General features: G+C 42.1%; 1 protein-coding gene across 1 annotated transcript in view; it reads left to right on the forward strand.

Moving 5' to 3' along the window:
• Positions 1 to 11,568: 11,568 nt before the first annotated feature.
• The window catches only part of MTHFS (methenyltetrahydrofolate synthetase), a 44,473-nt gene continuing 35,402 nt past the window's right edge, over positions 11,569 to 20,639 (forward strand). Inside the window, exon 1 of the mRNA XM_009635869.2 lies at positions 11,569 to 11,575. The gene's annotated coding sequence lies outside the window, so the exon portion shown is untranslated. The remainder of the gene's footprint in view (positions 11,576 to 20,639) is intronic.

Here is a 20,639-nt window from a genome sequence, read left to right on the forward strand (position 1 = left end):
CCCCCCCCAACCCCCCAAATACATTGATTTTGCTGCAAAAATCCTGTGCAGCTGCCTACTGCCACCCCCTCTGCCCGGGGGGGGGTGTTGTAAATCCCTGAAGGAAAAGGTTTCCTGTCAGAGCGGGTTTCGCTTGGCTGGGCTCAGGGCGGCCCTGTGGAGGTCTGTCCAGCACCCCCGGCCCCCTTGCTGGTCACCTGCTGTACATCCCCTGGAAAAAGTCAGCTGAGGATCTTGAATCTCTTGTGAGCTACAATACGTCACGTGACTTGTTTCTGTTTTCTTTTCATTTTTTTTTTTTTTGTTTTTTCATTGTGGGGCTCTGAGACAACACACCACAGCTTATTTGTATACAGAATGTTTTCACTGTGCACCCACTACATATGGTCTTCGCCCAGTGTCACAGGTGGCTGTAAACTATACCATGAAGGCAGGTTTTAAAGGTGGGATTTAAGGACGATGAGTGACTTGGTGGCTCGAAGCAGATAGGAAGGGAGGACAGGATTCCAGAAAGATGAAACAAGCCAAATAAAAGAGGAATTTTTTTCTGTGGATAGCAGAGAGGAGCAGGCCAAGACTGGAGGAGCTGCCAGGAGGTGAGCTGAGTTTGTAGAGAGTTTTGGAGGAGGAAAGAAAAGCGAGCAGTTGTGAAGCTCAAGGGAAGCCAGAAAAGCTGAGGATGGGTAAAGCATGTTTCAATTTCCCAGGGGAACAGTGAACAGATTTTAAAATTTTTGGTCTTTTTTAAGCAGAGGAACTCAAGACTATCCTAAGGAAGGCATTGCAAGAGGACACACAAAGATTTCAGCAAAGATAAAGCCCAAGCAGAGATCTTCTATTGGTAAAAGCTCACTATCACCAGTGTTGTGAGCCGAGTAGGTAGATCCATAAACCTAGCAAAAGCACTTAATGGGAAGGCAGCCCCCGATTTTTTTGTTTTGAATATCTGAGCTTGGATCAACACCACCAGGCAATGCTGGTGTAACCAGCATGGAAGTGCTAACATAGCCTTACAGCTATTTTGGTAGAGATTATTCACTCTTGGCTGTCTTCACTCGGCAGTAAGTCTTCCAAATGCCAGGCTGCATGAACAGAAGATGACCTGCATTGCATGTGGGTATCACAGCATTCCCCACAACATTATTTGGAGCGCTTTCATGGTCTCGGCAGTAATCATAAGGAGCTGTGGGGAGTGATGATTACATTCCTCCAAGCCTCTCCATGGCCATCTTTTTTTAATATGATTTTTTTAAACCTTAAATTCCCTTTAGTTCATCTCGGACTGCTTTCTTTGCGCTAGGTTGTGTCTCATCAATAGAAATATAGATGCAGAATAGTAGGGTGGAACATTCACAGTGCCTGTTCAGAAAAAGGCCAACTGATTCTTTTGCAGTTGTGAGCAACCAGCACAACAGCTGGCAGTACAGCAGCGGGAATAAAAAGGGAAATGCAAACAGTGAACAAGATGGACACCTCCTGCCAGGAGTTATTGACCAGCAACATGTGGTGGAACAAATGTTAACTTACGGCATCGAATGTCAAGGGAGGACAGCAGAATGTTCAGATGTGATCTTGCTCAAGTTGCATATGAAGCTCGTCAGTTTTCTCATGTGCCAAAATGAGAAAACTCAGTTACAATAATGCTGAAGTAGATTTCTTGGAGCATCCAGAATCAGTATGTTTGGTACAGCCAGAAGCTGCCACAACTCAAAAGAGCCAAACAACTGGGAAACAGGGAGCACAAAGTTTTATGTCCTCTGCAGAAAAAGAGCCAGTAGTCAAACTGTCTCTGAGGGAGAAAATTCATAAACAAGATGGCCAGGCTTATTCTTGGGGTAGAATGAAGGATGCAGCTACATATTAAATGTACGTCTTGACCCACTGTGAATGGAAGACATAATATTGAAGAAACAGTGTTCAATTTTCTCATTTGAGGACCTCAAGACTGACAGGCTAAAAAACATTGCTTAACTCAAGCAGGATAAGGAAAGAGGGAAGCGTATAATCAGAGAAATTACTAAACTGTTAACCACCCAGAGAAGGGCATCCTTGACTCTGAGAATGGGTCAGAAATCAGCTAAAGATGATGGGAAGTCAAAAGTGACCCTGAGCCAGCAGATGAAAACTAAAGCCTCTTTTCTGTAGACCACTGCGGAGAAGGCGTTAGAGGCTGTTCGTCCACCTGAAGTTGATAGGAACAGTTTTGATTTTTAAGAGCACACAAATGTTTCATGGAACAGCTTTGTTCTATCAGGCATGATTTTGCTTCGACAGAGAAGTCCAAAAGAAGCTCCAGATGATTACGTAGGGGTTCCTGGTACAAGCTGAAACATCCAGGAGGGAGGTGAAAGGTTTCCCAGCTATGCCAGTGATTTGATGATGTATGGCAAAATGGAACAACCGGTCAACATTACTTCCTCATTTATAACGTCACAACTGAAACAGTGTTTATTCTCCTTGACCTGCATTATTTAGATCTGCCTGTCATATTTTAAGGCTCCCATCACCTTGATATCTCAGCACAACTTATTTTCATGTTTTTAAGGGCCATCTATTCATATACCTCTTTAGAAAATGTTGGCACAAAATTTTCTGAAAGGAGTTTCTTCTAATTTTTACTCCCTTCTCCCAAATCCATTTAATCTAACTGCTAACGCAGAGGACCTTTTTCTTTGGTTCCTTTTATGTTTGCTTCTGCTATAGTGGCTTGTTATTTCTTTTGCTAAAGCTTTAGAAATCACTTGAGGAATCTTAGTAATGTATTCATTTTGAGGTAGATTTATCTTCAGAGCTGGTAAATAGAAAGTCTCTTCCTCACTTCAGTGGGCTTTGGATCAGGTGTTTAGTGCTAACATCATTTCAGTTCTTCTAATCTAGTTGTTTGGGGCCCAGCGTGCAGCCCCTGAGACTGCTGAGATTTTCACCATAGGCTTTAATGAGAGCAGAATCAGCCCCTACTTCCTGAGAGACAGCCTATAAAAATCCAAAAGAAATAAACACAAGACTTCCCTGAACAACTGAGTCTTAAATTTTATTTGATTTGATTCTGAATCTCACTGGATTTTTTTCCACAACCACTTTGACCTCTGTTTTATGCCTTATCCTAACAGGATGAGCTGGAGTTTCAGTTACCCAGGCCTACTGGAAACTGTGCCCAGCAGTCATTTGGCAGTGGCCTTTCAAGAGCAGCCATGCCAGCTCTCTATTGCAATGCCCACATTCAGAGATCTGTAGAAGCAGAGTCCAAATTCTGCTTGTATTTGCAAGCCCAGAATGCCAGTGACTTCAAGGGGGTTGTAGGATTTTAGCCAAGAGCAAAAATTGGCCCAGGATCTTTTCAGATTCCCTCATGCTTCTGTTTATACGATGTTATCATCAAGAACTAACAGCATGCTTCCTGATGCATTTTACTTTTAAATTACATAAAGGATATTTACTGTGCTGATGCTACATAGTTTGCAAGGAAGATGCACGTATGGAAATGAAAAAAGACTGATTACCATCAGGATTTCCAGCTTTCAGCATTCATTTTCCAAAACAACCCATGGACTATTTCTCATCAAAAAATGCATAAATGAAAAAAGGATGGAGGTCCTATTCACAGGGCAGAGCTCCAGTCTGGTTCTAGTCAGAGCTACTGGGCTGCTCAGCATCTTTCAAAATGAGGCAGATTGTTTTGCCACACAGTTACAACTCTGGGAGCTTCCTTCTAGATAGCCTTGTTTAGAAATCTGGGCTGGGGCCTTTTAAAGCCCTAACGACTCCCTACTTAAGCTTTTAATATCCAAGTTAAATAGCTCATTGAGCATGGCCTAGTATTCAGGAGAACAGTGTGCCATTGTCGGCTGATGAGTAACTTTGGTCAAAGAAATTATTTTGCACCTCTGTGCCTTTTCTTCTCCTGCATCTGCTTTGTCTATGTAGATAGTGAAGTCTTTCAGGGAAGGAGTGGCTCACGCTACCCATGTCTGGTCATCAACACAGCGAACTCCAGTCTCACTGAGAGCCTCTCTGGGCACCTCAATCCTGCCCGTAACTGTAGCATCTCAACATGTCAGCCTCTGTATATGCTTGCCTTTCACCCTACTGTAGAATCAGGGGGTTAGCATTAATTACTATTTAAAACTAGAATCTGGAGTCCTAAATTCTGTACCATTAAAGTATGGGTATACCATGCTTGCATACACCCTTGCACAAATAGGTCACTGTACAGAAAGCCCAGAGGCTACCAACTGCTCTGGCAACCAAGTGCTAAATTGTGAGTATAAAGGGACCAGAGATGCTCTGCCAGGACAGCAATATTCCTTCGGCCACTGAAAAGTCTCCATGCACACAAGAAAGCTGGCCCTGTCCGACTCTGCCCTAGTCCTTGCAATGTAAGGGGAGCAAAGATCCTGTCATCAGGGCAGCACTCCTTCCAAGGATCCCAGCCAGCAGATTTTAGTGCAACCCTGAGGGTGCTCTGGGCCAATTTTTGCCTTTGCAACTTTCTGTTGCCTCCACTGCATGTAGCCAGAGCTCTTAGCTCATACTGTGTCACTGGATTCTGGGATTTAGAGGGCTGTTCTGTGTAAATAATCTTGGTGCCTGGCAAATCCTGGTGTCTAGAAATCAAACAGTATGCTCAGAGCGCCTGTCAAGGATCTAGATACAAATGTTCCAAATGACAAAAATGTCTGTTCATCTGTCTACCTGCCTGCTTAGGAACACCAAGAGCACCCGAGCACTACGGGTTTGACGCTCTTGTTTGTTCTGTTACCGTCCATCTGACCTTGCTATTTCAGATAGGCTATTTGTCAATGCCAGAGAAATCTGCTGCAACAACAGAGGGAATATCTGGTGTCAGTATTCTCCAGCTCCTTGAGGGAACTACCTCATTAGAGAAGCTAAAACATCGCTTTGATCGCTTAGAAGCAAGCCATTTGTTTTGGAAAAATCTCCAAGCAGTTATTCACTTCTTGTAAAATTATAATGCCTGAAGTTTTTTTTTTTTTTTTTTTTTTTTTTTTTTTTTCTAAAGCAGTCTTGGATACTGGAATGTCTTGAAATTTGCAGCCAATAAAAGTTTTACAGCAAAGCAGATCTGATCAGTATTTCCTTAAGTGAGACAATTAATCTTCACTGTCAAAATGTCATCAGATTTTGGTGGATTTAAAAACAATAAAATGTTTTACTGGAGAATGTAATAAACCAGGACATTTCTATAGCTTCACAGATGTTCGTAACACATTTGACATTTGGTATGCTTTCTTTAGGAAATTTGGAGCTGAGAGTTTTTACACCTAGCGCACATATTTTTGTCCCATAATATCCAAGTCTTTTGTCACGTTGAGCTTTGAGCTCTCTCATAAACTTTGGCAGGGGACATCAAGCTGAAACGGGGTGACTGCTGTCCTGGTGTTCTGCCTTCGGAAAGAAGCCTACTGGAAGATTGATAGCTGTATCTGCTTTTGGGTAGTACCTTTCATTCAAGGATCCTAAAGCAATCACTGAAATCCCTAAGTCTTCCTAGCCAGAAATCCGACACAGCCTTACTGCTTTTCTGAAGCGTACTTTATTCGTTGCTCTATTGCACCAGGAGGGACAGAGTCTATCCATCTCTCACCTCTGTGCTGGCAGTTTCCCAGGGAATTGCTAGTGAACGTGGGTTACAGGCCATGCTCCCTGCACTCCCTACACAGGGAGAAGGAAGGGACAGAGAAAAAGAGGTATCATGGTCCTGTTCTCCCATAACAGACAGAAATCCCTTGGGTACCATCACATGCGAGCAGCACCTACGCAGCTGTAGCCTGTCTGAGGACCAACACAACACACAGAACAGCAGAGGCCTGTCCATCCTCATTCCCACCCTCTCCGTGCTACATTTTATAAAACCAGATCTGGTCCAGCTCCCATACTGTTTAATTTAATTTAATCTGAAGAAAGTCTGATGCATGATTCCCTATACTATCGTTTTACATCTTGTGCGCTGTACAGGACATACTAAAAACACATACTAGCAATTTACAGAGTCACACACAGCAAACGGCTGGTGGACTTCCTGAGCAAAAGTACACACGGAACAAGGTTGAGGATTTGGATCATTGACAGGTCTATGGCTGAAGAGAGGTTTTGCCTTAACATCATACTCACAGGCACACCCGTGATCCTGCTGTAAATGGCTTAGCTAACGTCACATGCACATCACTTGACTTGGAACTTCAGAGGTCTCTGATTCCTCCTTTCATCCCCAGCATCCTTTCCCCTCGTCATCTTCCTCCCTCTCTGCTCTTCACATTCCTCTCTTCTTGATGCCCTACGAGGTACTTACTACTCATAGTAGCGGGGTTATAACATAGTTGATAAACTGGCAGATTATGACAACAGAGACATAAATCACACCTCCCTCCCGCCTCTCTTCTCTCTGCTTCTTTCTTCCGTTTCCAATTCACCTCTCCTAAAAGAAAGAGGAAAACCATGACATTAGAAAGAAGCATCTTCTCCCAGTCTCTCTGCTCCCAATTAGCCCTCTTGGATGGGGTGATTTTATTCTTTCATTTAAACATCTCTAGAATTTGTGATAATAAATTTATGCCCCCTCCGTCTTCAATCTTCAAAATGAATGCACGATACAGTCTTTTATTTTCACAGTAATGGCCATTTGGCTTCTTACACGCTTGCAAAATTTTCCTTCCTTTGGGAAATTGCTAATTATAAGAGTTCCCACACTAAACAAGTTACGCAGAAAGACAGCAACACACCACAGCACGGAGCTCCAGACTGCAGTTGATTTTGGTTTTTTTTTCCTTAGCAAAATCCCAGTATTTCTGAAAGTCACACCTCCTAGGATACAGTGTCCCACGTGTGAAGACATGATGCGTTCCTGTGCGCTTCAGTCATAAGAAAGTTGGGGGGTGTAAGTAATCCAAATTCTTCCCAAATACTGCCTTATAAAATCTACTTTACACTGTGCTTTGCTCTTTTATGTAGCATTCTCTAGAATTTGTTTGGGAATATTCATTTTACCTAATTTCTTGTCCTTACTGATACAAAATTATATTTACACACCCCACACCAGGCATAGTGCTTAATATACTGTTGTTAATTTGCTGACATACCTAATTTTATAGTTGAATATGTCAAGATTAACTTATGTCTACATGACAGGCATTGATTCGGCTGTTATGTATTACGGATGTACTCAAACCACCTTAAAACGAAGCTCAGGCACTGCTACCAGCACAGCCATTGCTGAGCCATGCGGACTGCAAACCCAGTCAGAATGACTCAGTAAATATTAGAGCCACAAGCCTGGGCCAAAGTCTGGTTTTAACAACTAGAATACTACTGGTAACCAAGCCAGCTCATGAAGACCTTGCTCAGTGTGTCTACCTACACAGCAGCAATCACAGCCTTGTGTCACGGCTCTGGCAGACGAGCGCTGGTGGGCTTAGCCACAGAAGGAAAAGGTTTCATCACCCCCCTCTGTCTGCCTCTTTCTTCTCCATGAGACGCTTCCACCTTCATGGTGGGGATGGGAGAAAGAGATGGTAACCTAGCTTGTAATTCTGGCCCAGCTCACAGCTTCAAGCAGTGGTGGAGATGCGTTGGTTCTGAAATGCTTGATTATGAACTGTGGTACAGACACACAACCTTTTGTGCTACTTTTACGCAAGTGCCAGTAACATCCAGCAGAAAATACTGATCATTTACAACACTGCTGCTAAATGTGCTGGAGCTGGTCTGCCAGAGCCCTTGCTCTTGGAAGAGAGGAATTGGGAGAAATACAAACCATAAACCAGAAGGTTATCTACTAACAAAACATCCCAGTGTAGTTCAAAATCAATATAAAGTCTGGAGTAAATCAGAGAAAGTAAAGCAATAAGTAAAACAGGGAAAATTGTAAAGACCTATGTTTCAGTCCACATCTACACAAAAAAGTTCCTACTTCCCCAGGATTTTTTTTTCCAGTGCTACGACAGATTTTCTTCATGATCTTGGGCAAGATGCATAATTGCTTTCTGCCGTGGTGTTAGATAATACTTCCCTGCTTTATGATAGCTCATGTTGCGAGTTTCCGAGTGTCAAAGAGTACTCATTAGATAGGGTTATATCAGGTCCTGAAGAAGGGAGAGGATCTGCAAAAGGCAGATAATAATGCGATGAGTTCAGTTGTCCTTGGAGTCAGTGGGAGCTGAGGACATGGCAGATGCTCAGGCATTCTCAGGCTCAGTCTCCTGATAAGGAAGCATTTCCCTAAAACCAGCATACAGGGACCAGGTTTAGCATAGGGGCAAGTATTTACACTCTTAATACTCAGTGAAAAAATTGATTAATTGCAAAAAAAATGTTTGATTTCTCATTGGCACCACTCATAGCAACTATTTCAGTGGAGTCAGGACTGATTCTTCTCCTGAGGAATGAGTTCCTGGTAAAGTCTTGGGAAATGTTTGAGTAAAATTTCTAATGGGTCAGGTCCTGTGAATGATGGGATGAGAAAGAACAATCCTGCACGAGCTTTGCTTGTTCAGCAAAGCAGAGCCATTATCAGACGTGCATGGGCTGCACCAGCACAAGGTGTCACATAATGACAAAGGTGGAGGAAGACAGGGGTGAGCATTAGCAGCTGGCTGGGCTTGTTGCTCCTTTCAGCGTTACGTGTATTAAATTGAGTAAGACACAACAAGAAACACTGGAGAGTGCCAGCATTTGGGAAGACACCGGTACTTTGAATTCATCTGCTGGCTAAATCAAGTGACATTTTTTTATGAGTAGGTTTTACACCCTTTAAAATTATTTCTACCTGTTAGCAGTGTGATAACTGAAGACAGATCAGAACAAACACCACTGGTCATTTCTGTGCACAAACAAGAATCTTCCACCTGCAGCTGAGTTCCCTTCCCTGGCTGTCACCTTTACTGCCTTATGTATACCAGAGAATCAACACTCCAGCTCTGCAGCACTCTGTCATGTCCAGGTAATTAAAAGAATGCCACTGCACCTGGTAGAACTATAAAAATGTCCTTATAAAAGTCTCGGCAGCATTTAATATTTTATTCATTGCTATGTTGTTGTATTTTGCCTGCAGTAAAACAGCCTCATGGAAGTGAGACACTACCACTGAGGGCTAACAAACATTCTCCCTTCAACATGTTACATTAGCTCTGTGCCTTTTTTGTCTTTCCAGTTTGGGAGCCTTGTTTTTAACAATCTCTCTGTTTTCAAGAAAGAAAAAAACCCTTTATTTTGCTAGAAGCTGGGAACCACAACAGGCAGTGTTTAAGCTTTCATCCCTTTTCCATATGTGGAAAACACCGTCTGAAAACTTTATTTCCCAGGGAAATATATTCCATGTTTTAATCTTGTAATGCCTGAATAATTGCCTTGCATATAACATTATCTCTCCTGTTAGTGACTTGGGAACAAGAAGGAAAAATAAAACAAAGTTTAATATATACAAAGTAGCATTGATAGTTTTATTACAGAAGGTGTAGGAAGCCAAACCGCACAAGCACAGACAAAGGTATTAAAGGAAAATTAGAATGTTGCCAACACAAGCTGTTCAGAAATAAATTTTCAGGTCCCCCAAAGCCACAACTGGCTTACAGTCTTTTGGTTTTCAAAATACAGGTTCGGTGTGTTCTTACTTGTCTTCATGCTTGATATGCTGGGCAGTCACATGAAACCAGCTTTATTTTAGAAATATGGAGGCTGAACGTTTAATAGATATTCTGGAGTGATAACAGGACTCCAGAATTCAGAGATTTCAGAAGATCACCACCAAGGCCACGTGGCCAGCAGTAACATCATAAGATTTAGCATCATTAATCTATTCAATTCCAGCACACTAACTGATGTTCCCATACATGCAGTTCCCTGTAGGCATGCCATGTTTTTCCACCCAGCAACCTTGTCTCAGAGAAAAGAGGACTCTGTCTAGGATTTACAGACATCTTGTTGCACAAAGGGAAGCAAAAGCAAGTTGGGACATCATGAAATTCCCATTATGTTCTGTGTATGCTCAGATCATCTGTAGGTACATATGCAGTATGTCTGACTCATCCCCAAATCCTGGATGTGAGTATAGGAGCCCCAGGTGGAGATTGTGCCAACAGTGCAATAAGCAACATGACTAACATCCATCATATGTAGTTTGTTTTCTCGTCCTTTTTTTTCAAGGGAAGGACTGCATGTCTTGGCAGGTACTATTAGCACTCTATTTGTATCCAAGAACACAAGCTCTAGGAACTGCATCCAGCACAGGAAGCAGAAGGTGGTGACGTTTGTGATGGCCGTGAGCTCCTGAGGGAATTCATTACTTACTCTGGGATGGGGCCTGTCCCTTACCCAGCCAAGCTGCACTGTCATTTTGCAGAATCCCATTTATCCGAGGGATGCGGCTACCAGCTAGGCGTTTAGTCTGAAGGTCTGGGTGATAGGGTATGCCAAGTCCAGCCATTGGAGCTTCTTGCTGTAACGCTTAAAATTTACATTGAGAAAAGAAAAAAGGAGAGGAGGCTTGGAAGAAGAAAATTCAGAATGATATTCAGCCTAACTGTACCAAGCAGTATGAAGGTGAAGAGATGAAATGAATATGCCAAGTCCAAGCCAAATTGGTGGCACAGTCAGTCATAGGCTGGAAGTGCAGGCTCAGGGGACAGTCCCCCCTGCTGTGACTTCCATCCAACTCCAACCCATTGATACAAATTTTTAAATAGTCTCAAGCAAAAGCAGTCTATACTTTCTCAAGTAGTTTGACATATCCAAACACTAAGTCATTGGTGTGATGTGAAAAAAAACCCTCATTCTAGATGTAAAAGGAAAAAAAAAAAAATCACTCAGTTTCACTAAGTACATTCACCAGTGTTGCCAGTTCAGACCATTAGGTCTTACAATATTTCTTGTTTTTCTAAATACAAGAAATTATGTGTAGCTCATGAAAAATGAATGCCCTCAGTTTCTAGCCTTAATGGTTGCAAAGAAGAGCTTGGAGACCTGAACTGGGTGTGCCTCACAACCTTAGAAAACCCAAAGGCAAATTGAAAATATGCATTTTATTGGTTTTGATCATCCTTGTGATTTTACATCATGCATGACTTTTCTTGGAGGCCTGACTCACAGCTTTTAAATGTTCACATGGGGCTGCAGTGTCCCACGAAGAATGAAATGCAACTGTAGGAGCTGTACCCAAGTGATTGCTTGGTTGCCCCATCCCTAACACAAAACACTTTGTATTTGTCAACAACTTTTGTTTCATGTTGGCAAACATGAGGAGTTTGACATTCCTGGTGTTTTATGGGAGCAGAGAAAGCTGATGAAGATCAAGGCGAGGGGAGGAAGGATTCCTGTCTAACTCAAAAATAGGTGAAAGTTGACCCTGAGGAAAAAAAAAAAAACCAAACTGAATCTAACTGCTACCGCTGTGTTAATGAACGGTTGGGAAGACAACGAGGGAAGGTATGTGTTTATATCGCAGAGCTGGTAATAAGGGATTCTTGTTTTCAACCCGATTCTGCCACTGACTCATCCAGCAGGGTTAAGCCTACTTCGATTCTCACTTCAGAGTAGATTAGACTTAACTATAGACCCGGCTGCTGTCACATTTACTCATGTTGAGCAATACTTTATTCCTTGGTGACACTGTGAAGGAAGAAACTCCATAGTTCACAGAAGGTGAATGACTGAGCCCCACTGTAGGAAGAGAAAAGATAAGAAACATCTGCAGGACAGAGGTGCTCTAAGGCTTAGCTAATTTGGTCTATGCCTAATGCATCTCTTAATCAGTTGAGCTGTATGTAGATATCGGGATCAGTTACTGATCTGCTTCCCTCCAGGCTTTCCTTTGGGAACAAACGATCAGGAACTGAGGAAGGTTTGGGAGTTCAGATTTCCTCAGCTGGCAAGCCCACGGACCATCCACGTAGCCGGCAAGACAACGGAGGAGCACCCAGCCCCTCTCCCATGCTTACTCTGAACCAGCAACAGAGGGGGTGAAGAATTCACAATACCTTTGTGGAGATGCTTCTAAAAATCCATTTACTTAAGTCTAAGATTCTCTGCGCCAGAACTGAACTGAGTTTGGAGCCCAGTATAAACCCCCTGTTTGTACAAGTTCTGCCAGCCTCGAGCGCACACAGCGTACCGACACCCAGACTCGTTAGCAATCACTGACAGCACGAGAGTGCTATTCAATAAACCCTTCCAGGGAGTTTTTTTTCATGCTTAACCAAATGTTTGATTGAAAAATAAAGTTTTAAAATTCAATCAGTGGCATAGATCCCTGGACATTGTTTGTTCAGGAAATTATTTGGTTAATACTGATGCATATTACCAACATTTATATATTATTTAGAGGTGCCAATTAATATATATCTGCTTTTGTCAATGCCTGCGCTGTGCCATGCCTCCATTCCTCCTTGGAGGCATCTTTTGTGGAATGGCTGCAGATCTGTTAAATAAGCACTAGACTGGAAACTAAATCTCATAGAAACTACATCTGTTATAATTGTATTATTGTGGCTATGTTGTTGAAATATAAGAAGTGAACTTTTCTCTTGATAGCCCCTCAGATTTCAAATAAACTACATGCGGAGTGAATTCAGGCCAATGTCCCATTTGTGCCCCTATGGAGGCCCTCACATTTGTACTTCTGATCGGAAGCGTTTTGCATCATCTTCCTTTGCTCAGTTATCTCAAGGAAAACATTGCCTTGCTACACTTCCCAATTCCTAAATTATCTAGTTCATATTTATTGTCATTATTCCAGTATGCAAAGATCAGGGTGAGCAGCTAAAGATCATCCGGTATGAAATGCACACTTCAGAACTTACAACTGCCATAAAACCCTCACCTTTATGTTTGTTGGCTCAAGAACTTCATGTCCCCCTTTTATTACGCATCCATAACTTGCGGCAACATAAAAACACATCATTGTTTTTCCTGGTAATTTTGCCATCCGGCTACTTTATGAGCCCATCGGTTGGTCTGGGAGCACATGCGCCAGGTACTGTATCTTGACAGAGGGATTGGATTACTGCCAAATAAAACAGCCAGACTATTATTATGGCTAATATGCTAGAAGTTTTTGCAATGGGTTTTTGAATAATCCTCTACATTTATATTGCACCATTCATCCTGAAGAGAACCAAGGTGCTGTGGAGGCTGATAATGGCTCTTTTTGCTCACTGCTAAACCATAACTGCTGCTAAGCTGGAGAAATAGTGACCGTCCTTGCACAAACAGCGCTAGCAAGTGCAGTAGGCAATGAAGCAAACAATAATATTGCTGTTTGAAATTGCAAGCTAATTGCTTGATTTGGAATTTGATGAGGACGTAAGAGCTGATATGCTGCTGCTTGTAAAAATATGCCCCAGAGTATTTTGGGGTCATTTCATCACTTGTGAGTGATGGTACTTCCACCAGTATTAGGCTCCCTGTCATCATGCTTGGCACAATATTTCCAACTGAATTCAGGGACAAAGTTATGACTTGGGCAGTGAAAAGTTTCGTTCCTAGCAGCACATGAGTTTCTCTAGAAAACATCCTAAGCAGTCCAGTGACTTGCAAAGCCCAGCTCCCTTTGGCTCAGGAGAACGTGAACATACACAGCGTTACTCAGTACAGTCCAAACACATGATATGCATAGGAAGGTGCACATCAGTCAGCCTTCAGCCAGGGCTGCGTAGGAGCTTTGCTGGTGTCCAAGTCATAATGCTGATAATACCACACTATTGAACAGACAGTGAATCTTTCCTAAATGTGGTAGGAGGATATGTAGCACTCCACTGGACTTAAGAGATGCATCATTTGTACGTTCCCACTGCCTGCTCTAACTTTGCCGTTGAGGCTGGGTCTGCCACATACTTGAAGGATAGGAAGATCAGAGTTGAATTTGGGGAAGGTGAGAACTTCTGTTAGGCCTTTTTTGTTTTTATTCACTGTGTTGTTATATGTAGTTATGAAAGGACTCTGTTATCTGAAATAGCAGATAGTTCCTGACAGACTGTCCATATCATGTTGTCTATAACCTATCATTACATGAATGGAACTGTACCACAAGGGAGGACAACTGATCAGACCTTCCCTTTAAAAATTATTGCCAAAGGCAAATGGGAAATACCAAAACAGCATGCACCAAAGCTGAAATCTCACTTACAGGGAAGACACAAGGGAAAAAAAAAAAAAAATCACTATAGAAGTAGTGGTTTGTGTCCAAATTGAATCCAATGCCAAATTCTTTGTGAATTAAAGATTACCTAGACCCTGCAGTTGAGGGCCATTTTAAAAGCCAGGAGCCCAACCCAGTCAAGAGTTGCTCAGCTGGACTCTTGGGATGCAGGGTAAGAAAAGTGCATTCCTACCAGCAGGACAAAAGTTGGATTCAAGGTATGGGCTTTGGATCCATTACAGTGAGCACCAATGTCCCAGGACATCTTTGTCTTAACACCAGTCTCCTCCCCTCATTTACAGTACTGGGAACCAAGGTATTCGTGCTGCAGTACTGTGTTTTCTCTCTGGCTCCCATGCATCAAGCATAGTGCATCAAACAAACAGTTTCAGATGGTGCTTGCTCTCCGTGCTTAACCAAAATCATTAGGCAAATTATTTAGCAGGGTGCATAGGGATTTATCAGTAGGATTCCCATTAATACAACCAGACATACGTGGCTAAATCTCTGCACTGATATTTCCCTGCACCGTATTGCCTTAATAATCTTTAACTTTGATAGCTTGTCCTGTCTGTACAGACATGCTATAGACAAACTGAAGGTAAAGCTTCTGAGATTTTAATCGCTGAAAAGTCAATATTCCCTTTCTTCAGGTTCCTCAAGCCAGAAGAAACCCTGTGATGTTGCATGACAAAAGGACAGTGTGCCAAATTAAAAGCACTGTAATAGCTGAAACCAATTGCTATCGATCAGTTCTTTGTGGGCTGATAACTCAGCTGCTCTTTGGAAATAAATTTCTACAAATTCCTTGGGAGTCAACACTGACTGATGCAATCATTTACCCACGATAACAAGAAATTGCCTGTGCTGGCTTAGCACTCTTTGTAATTTAAATATGTCAGAAGGTACCAAAATCCCAAACTTTAATAAGGGGGGGGATGAGGACTAGAGACATCAACATTAGTTTGTGTAGGGTTAGAGAGTACAGAATAGCTTGTCACTGTAGCCTAACTCAAGTACAGTGACATATAGGAACATGGGCAGAAAGACACCAGCAATTAAGGTATTTGGCTTTAATAGTGAACTTCTTACCTATCATTTTGGTTGTTTAAACACTGAACCTGCTGCAAAAGACACCAGTGGTACAGAACAAACTTCTGCTGAATATCAAACAGGTACCTTCAGGATGGAAAGATGGTTTACAACGTTATTGCACCACCATTCAGATAGCTCCAGTCACCCGCAAGAATCATCTACTGAAGGCTCTGGTGGATGAGTGGGATTGATCTACAATAAGGCAGCAAAAGGGATTTGCCTCTGCCTTAAGGATGGCTCAGCTCTCACATCACAGCTACTGCACTGCTCCAAACCAGACCCAGGGTATGAAGGACAATTGAAATCTGTGTTTGTCCACCCTGATCCATTGAGCTCCAGGCTGCAGCCATTCAGATTCTGCTTGATGAATAGTCGAGCTGCCTTTGCAGGAGGGTGGAGAGGTGGGAGGGAACAACTTCTGGGAGAAGGAACTACAACGGTCGGCTGCAAGGCAAATCGTCAGCGTGTGTGAATCAGAGTCCCTGTTCTGGATTATTAGATCTCTGCAAAACCATTAAAAGGAATGAAAGGATAAAGCTGTGGGAGGTTCATCTAGCTAGCAGAGCCTGTCTTCTCTCCAAGTTATGAACTACACACAAGAAGGTGCTAATTGAAATTCTATGGTTTGTGTTATCAAGAAGGGCAGACTAGATGATCTGATTCAAATAGTTGTACATTTATCAGAAGGAAGGAACTTATTTTGACCTTAATTTGCATCCAGTTGCAACCCAGCTAGTGTAAATATAAAGCAGAGGTAAAACACTGCCAAGCTTGCCTACAACACCTACCTGGGGGAACAACTACAGGGGCTGTAGGGCAACCAACCTATAGCATAACCCCTTTTTATCGCCGGTGGCGAAGAAACAAATACTGTAAACTGAGCACATTTGGTCTGGACTCGGTGAGAGCCAGTAATCCCACAGCTTGAGACTGACATTTTTACCAAGTCACTTTTCACAGCAGAACACCACTTCCAGTACCGTTGGGGTTGTAAGTGTTTGTCTCTGCACTCCTATCTTGTTAATATTGCCAAGAATCTGTTTGCTAAAACCGAACCCTATTCCAGAACGTGAGCTTCTGGACCACACTTTGTTATCCAGCCCTGCTTCCTCAGAAGATGACAGAACTCTTCAGAACTGTGATGGCAGCTTTACAGGTCAGATCCTGCAGCTGCGTACTGCCTCCCTCCATGCAGGAGGATGCACTGTCACTAAAACTTATACACGTGAGGCTGCAGGACAGGGCTCTAAACCTGCAGAAAGGAAGAAAGAGGACAGGATTGCATGGATGTTTCAGGATGAAAGCAATGTCTCAAAGAGACACAACAGCCAGAAATCCCCAACACACCTAAAACACCTCCTGATTTCACAGGAGGCCATGGTTAACGTAGAGAGCGTTGCTTGGCAAGGAATTACTACAACAAATCCCCAGTTATTTTCTTTGTTGGGTATCCAGCTGGACGCCATGGACAGAAAACCTGACTACATCATGCAAGTGTGCTGTGTTTTTACCTTCTAAGGAAGATTAGTTTCCACTAGATTACAAGTTAATTAACTATAAATGTAGTTTATTGTTGTTACAATCATTTCCAATTTTCCATTTGCAAAACATTACATACTGGCAAAACTATTTCTTTATGTTAAAAGGAGATTTTTACCCTTTTATGAAATCTATCATTTTGAACTATTTGAAAGAGCTACACAACAAATTAATTTAGTACACTAAACCCTAAAGAATCTGACCGTGACTGAATAGGAATCCACTCACAAATTGACTATCCAGAAAGAATGATTAGCAAATAACAAAGGACAGACTGTAATAGAAATGTTGTTCTACACCAATTTCCAGATTATACAAAATTAGCTTCTATCTAAGTGGTTAAAAAGGAAAAAGGTTTTCAGGAGCAAGTACCTTGGATCAGAGATCAATGCACAAGAAAACAAATTGCCTCAGAATGTGGTAACACAGTTTAACAGAATAATTTTACAGCTAGCAAGCCTTACTGTGACAGAGAAGTGATTTGAAAAGATGAACTTGATAAAACTTCTTTCAGATTGCCTCACAAGCACTCAGTCTTTGGTGACTTAACCAAAACATATATCCAAAAAATTATGATTTCTACATCTTTGGCATCTCTAAGGTATATCTATCTGCTATCTACAGCATCATGCAGGAGAAAAATGGGATCCAAGAGGCATACACACACACACATATATATATAAATGCTAAAACCAGCCTCTCACTCTATAACATGCTACATTAGGCTATGGATTAAAACTAGCACCTAGGCCTGGCTGAGATCAAGGTCCCAGCATGCTAGCTGCTGTACAAATAAACAGCTCCACTGACTTCCAACAAGGGATAGAAGAAAACAAATATTAGGGCTCTGACTCACACACAGATGGCAAATGACTGGAGCGATGTGCCTTTGAGTCAGCTCTTACCTGCTTCAGCTCCCTTTGGCTTGTGGCCACAGGCTTGTTGTCATCAATAGCCTGGGCTAAGCCATCCCAGCATGACCCACACCAGCCAAGGCACAGACACAGAAACTCCTTGGGAAGGCAGCTAAATATAGGCAGAGACACACACCTGACTGTAATTCTCTAATTTCCTCTATTTTAGAAGTGGGGAACTGAGTCACAGAGACCAGTAGTTTTCTCAAGGTCACATTGAAAAGCTGTGGTATAAGTAGAAAATTAAGTCATATTTGCCTAATCAGCAAATCTTTTGGAGACACCCATTCAACAGACAGGGAAACCAAAACTCAGAGAGTTAAAGGGGTCTGACAGGCCATAGGAATATCAAGTTTTAGACCGAATATAACGACTCTAGATTTTGTAGCTTGCCCCTTTTTGTAGAGAGCACTGGTCCCTGCCAATGCATCCGGCAAATGACTGAGTTGTGCTCAAGTGGGACAATAACTCTCAGTCCCCTGTAGGCAGCCAGAGAAATGAACTCCCTCTGGAACTGCAGTGGCCATCTATTAGGTCAGGAATATAAAGGACGAATGTAAAGCAAACTAATTATGCTTGACGGGGGGCCTTTTGGATCTGGGTTCTGAGTTGCAAAATAGATTGGGAATGGCTGTTTATTGTCAAGCCTTTAGAAGGAGATTAAGGGCAAAGGAGAGACGAGGATGTTGCTATTATTTACCTTGCTTGAGCACTGGCCATTGGAAATGCATTTCTCATTGAGTGATTAACAGTTATCCAGCACAAAGAGCAAATAAAAACCTTGTCTAACTCAGTCAATCCCATTCTGTCTGCTCTTGCTGCATTTAAATCATGTGAAACTGGCTGTTTTATTTACTGTTGCTCCTTAATATCATTAGTCTGCCCTGAAATCATGTTTCAAAATCAGGAATAATTAAGAAAACATAAGAGATCTTTAGCTACAGTTCTTTTCTCTTGAAAATCGGTAACTTTAGGCTTCATTTAGCTCCCTGTAGATAGATTCACATCCCTGCACAGATGAAGTTACCAAAATCAATAGAGCTTTGCTGAGGCACAGGGGGTCAGTGTGCAGAGCTCCTCTGACTTCATGAGCAAAGCACTCGCTGCTGGGTCCAAGCTTCCATCTGCATTTGGGTTTAAAAAGGTTTCTCAGCTCTAGAATACACTATGAAAGCCCTTGATTAAGTCATTATGATGCATAATTCCCTGGCATGCCAAGAATCTGGTCTCAGATTGATACAAAGGCAAGTCTGCTAAGGACAAATGGGTATTCTGGGGTTTTATTGTGAAAACTTAAAATTACATACACTGGACTGCTGGTATGGAGTTTGCTTGCTGTTCCTACCAATAGCCATTAAAATGCCTCACAGATTAAATGCAATCATCCTCACTGTTGCCTAATGAAGGACTATCCTGGTCCCACTCCTGCTGTTTTGTGAAGCCAGCGGGCTTTGTGTCAGCCCCACACTTCTCCCCACGCTCAGCAAGCTGGGGCAAGAAACTCACCCTGGCTTTAATGGGCGAAGCACCCAGCACAAGGCCATCCCTACTCCAGACTGGGGCATTTAGGTGCTGCTTTATTGCCTACAACAGTCAGCACAAATGAGTAAATGCTTTGCATTGAGATTATTTGAAAGGGTCTAAGAGAACTCAGCTTTCTGAAAGAACAGAGCATTTTAGGGCTGGAGCAGGCACCGGTATTAGCATCATTACTAACACAGTTACAGCGTCTGTGCAGGCTCAATTCCCTAGAATTGACAGCCATGGCCATGGCAATGAAGTGATGGACAACTGTAATTCAAAGCACAGGGCACTGTAAAGTTGCCTGCTTAAAAAATGAGCCCAAAAAGCAAATTTCTTTCTGCTTTGGTTAAAGAATGGCAGCAGGTTTGGATAACTAGTCATGGCAGCATCAGCTTCCTCCACACTTATTTAACGGGACATCATTTCACTTAAAAAGATTGAGGGGATAGTATTACATGCTCAGACAGCACAGCAGTGAACGTGGTATAAAAACCTGGGGAGATAGATTAGTTAGCTATTTCTGCTCACAGCCTTCTCCTAGGAGCACAGAAATGCCATCTCAGCATGCTTTTTTGGAGGATCAGAAAATCATAATAAACACAAGGATAAAAATATACCATGGGAGTTACAGCTAATTTCTTGCTATAATTTGCAGCAATTTACACATAATCATTGTGGGTTTGAAAATACTGCACAGTGCCAACAGCAGAGTATCTGCTGAAATGCTGCAAATCACAAGAATGAGAAATGCAGTTTGGATTAAAAAACCCTCCAGAAGGGTTGTTTGGGATATCAGGTTCCCAGGTTCTTCCTTGCAGTCGACGTATGCAGGAGATTTTATTCTACCACATGCATTCCAGTTTCTTAGACTATAGGTGGATGGAACCAGTTTCATACCAACTGCTTTTAGGCTTCAGAAGAGTCCTACCAAATGGCAACGTAGTCTGTGTCTGCTTTGCATGTTAGATGAAGGGCTTTTTTTTTTAAAAAAAGGCTGTAAACAGTAGGCGCCACCACCACAACATATTCATGCAAATACACATTTGAGAAGGTAATAAAATTGTAGCAGATGTACTGAATTAGTGTTCAGAAATGTGTCTTAATATATTTATTTCCAGCATATGAAAATTACCGAAATCTCATTACACACTGATTTCCTTAAACATAATTTCTATTCAAAGATCCGTATTGATTATGAAAGAGGAAAATATTTGTACATGGTACATTTGTGGTTTTGTCCATTTTTATAACTGAAAATAATTCAAAACAATTTGAAAGGGGAATAAAAACAAATGTGCCCCCAGACTGGAATGCTGCATATAAAACAAACTAAAGATGAGTTATGACCCTCCATGAAGAGTGATTTATATAGAAATACTAGTGTTGTTACAACCCTCTTTTACAGGGTCATCAACAGAGGG

The sequence above is a fragment of the Egretta garzetta genome, unplaced genomic scaffold (genome assembly GCF_000687185.1).
Source record: "Egretta garzetta isolate BGI_Z169 unplaced genomic scaffold, ASM68718v1 scaffold203, whole genome shotgun sequence".
Classification (NCBI taxonomy): Eukaryota; Metazoa; Chordata; class Aves; order Pelecaniformes; family Ardeidae; genus Egretta; species Egretta garzetta.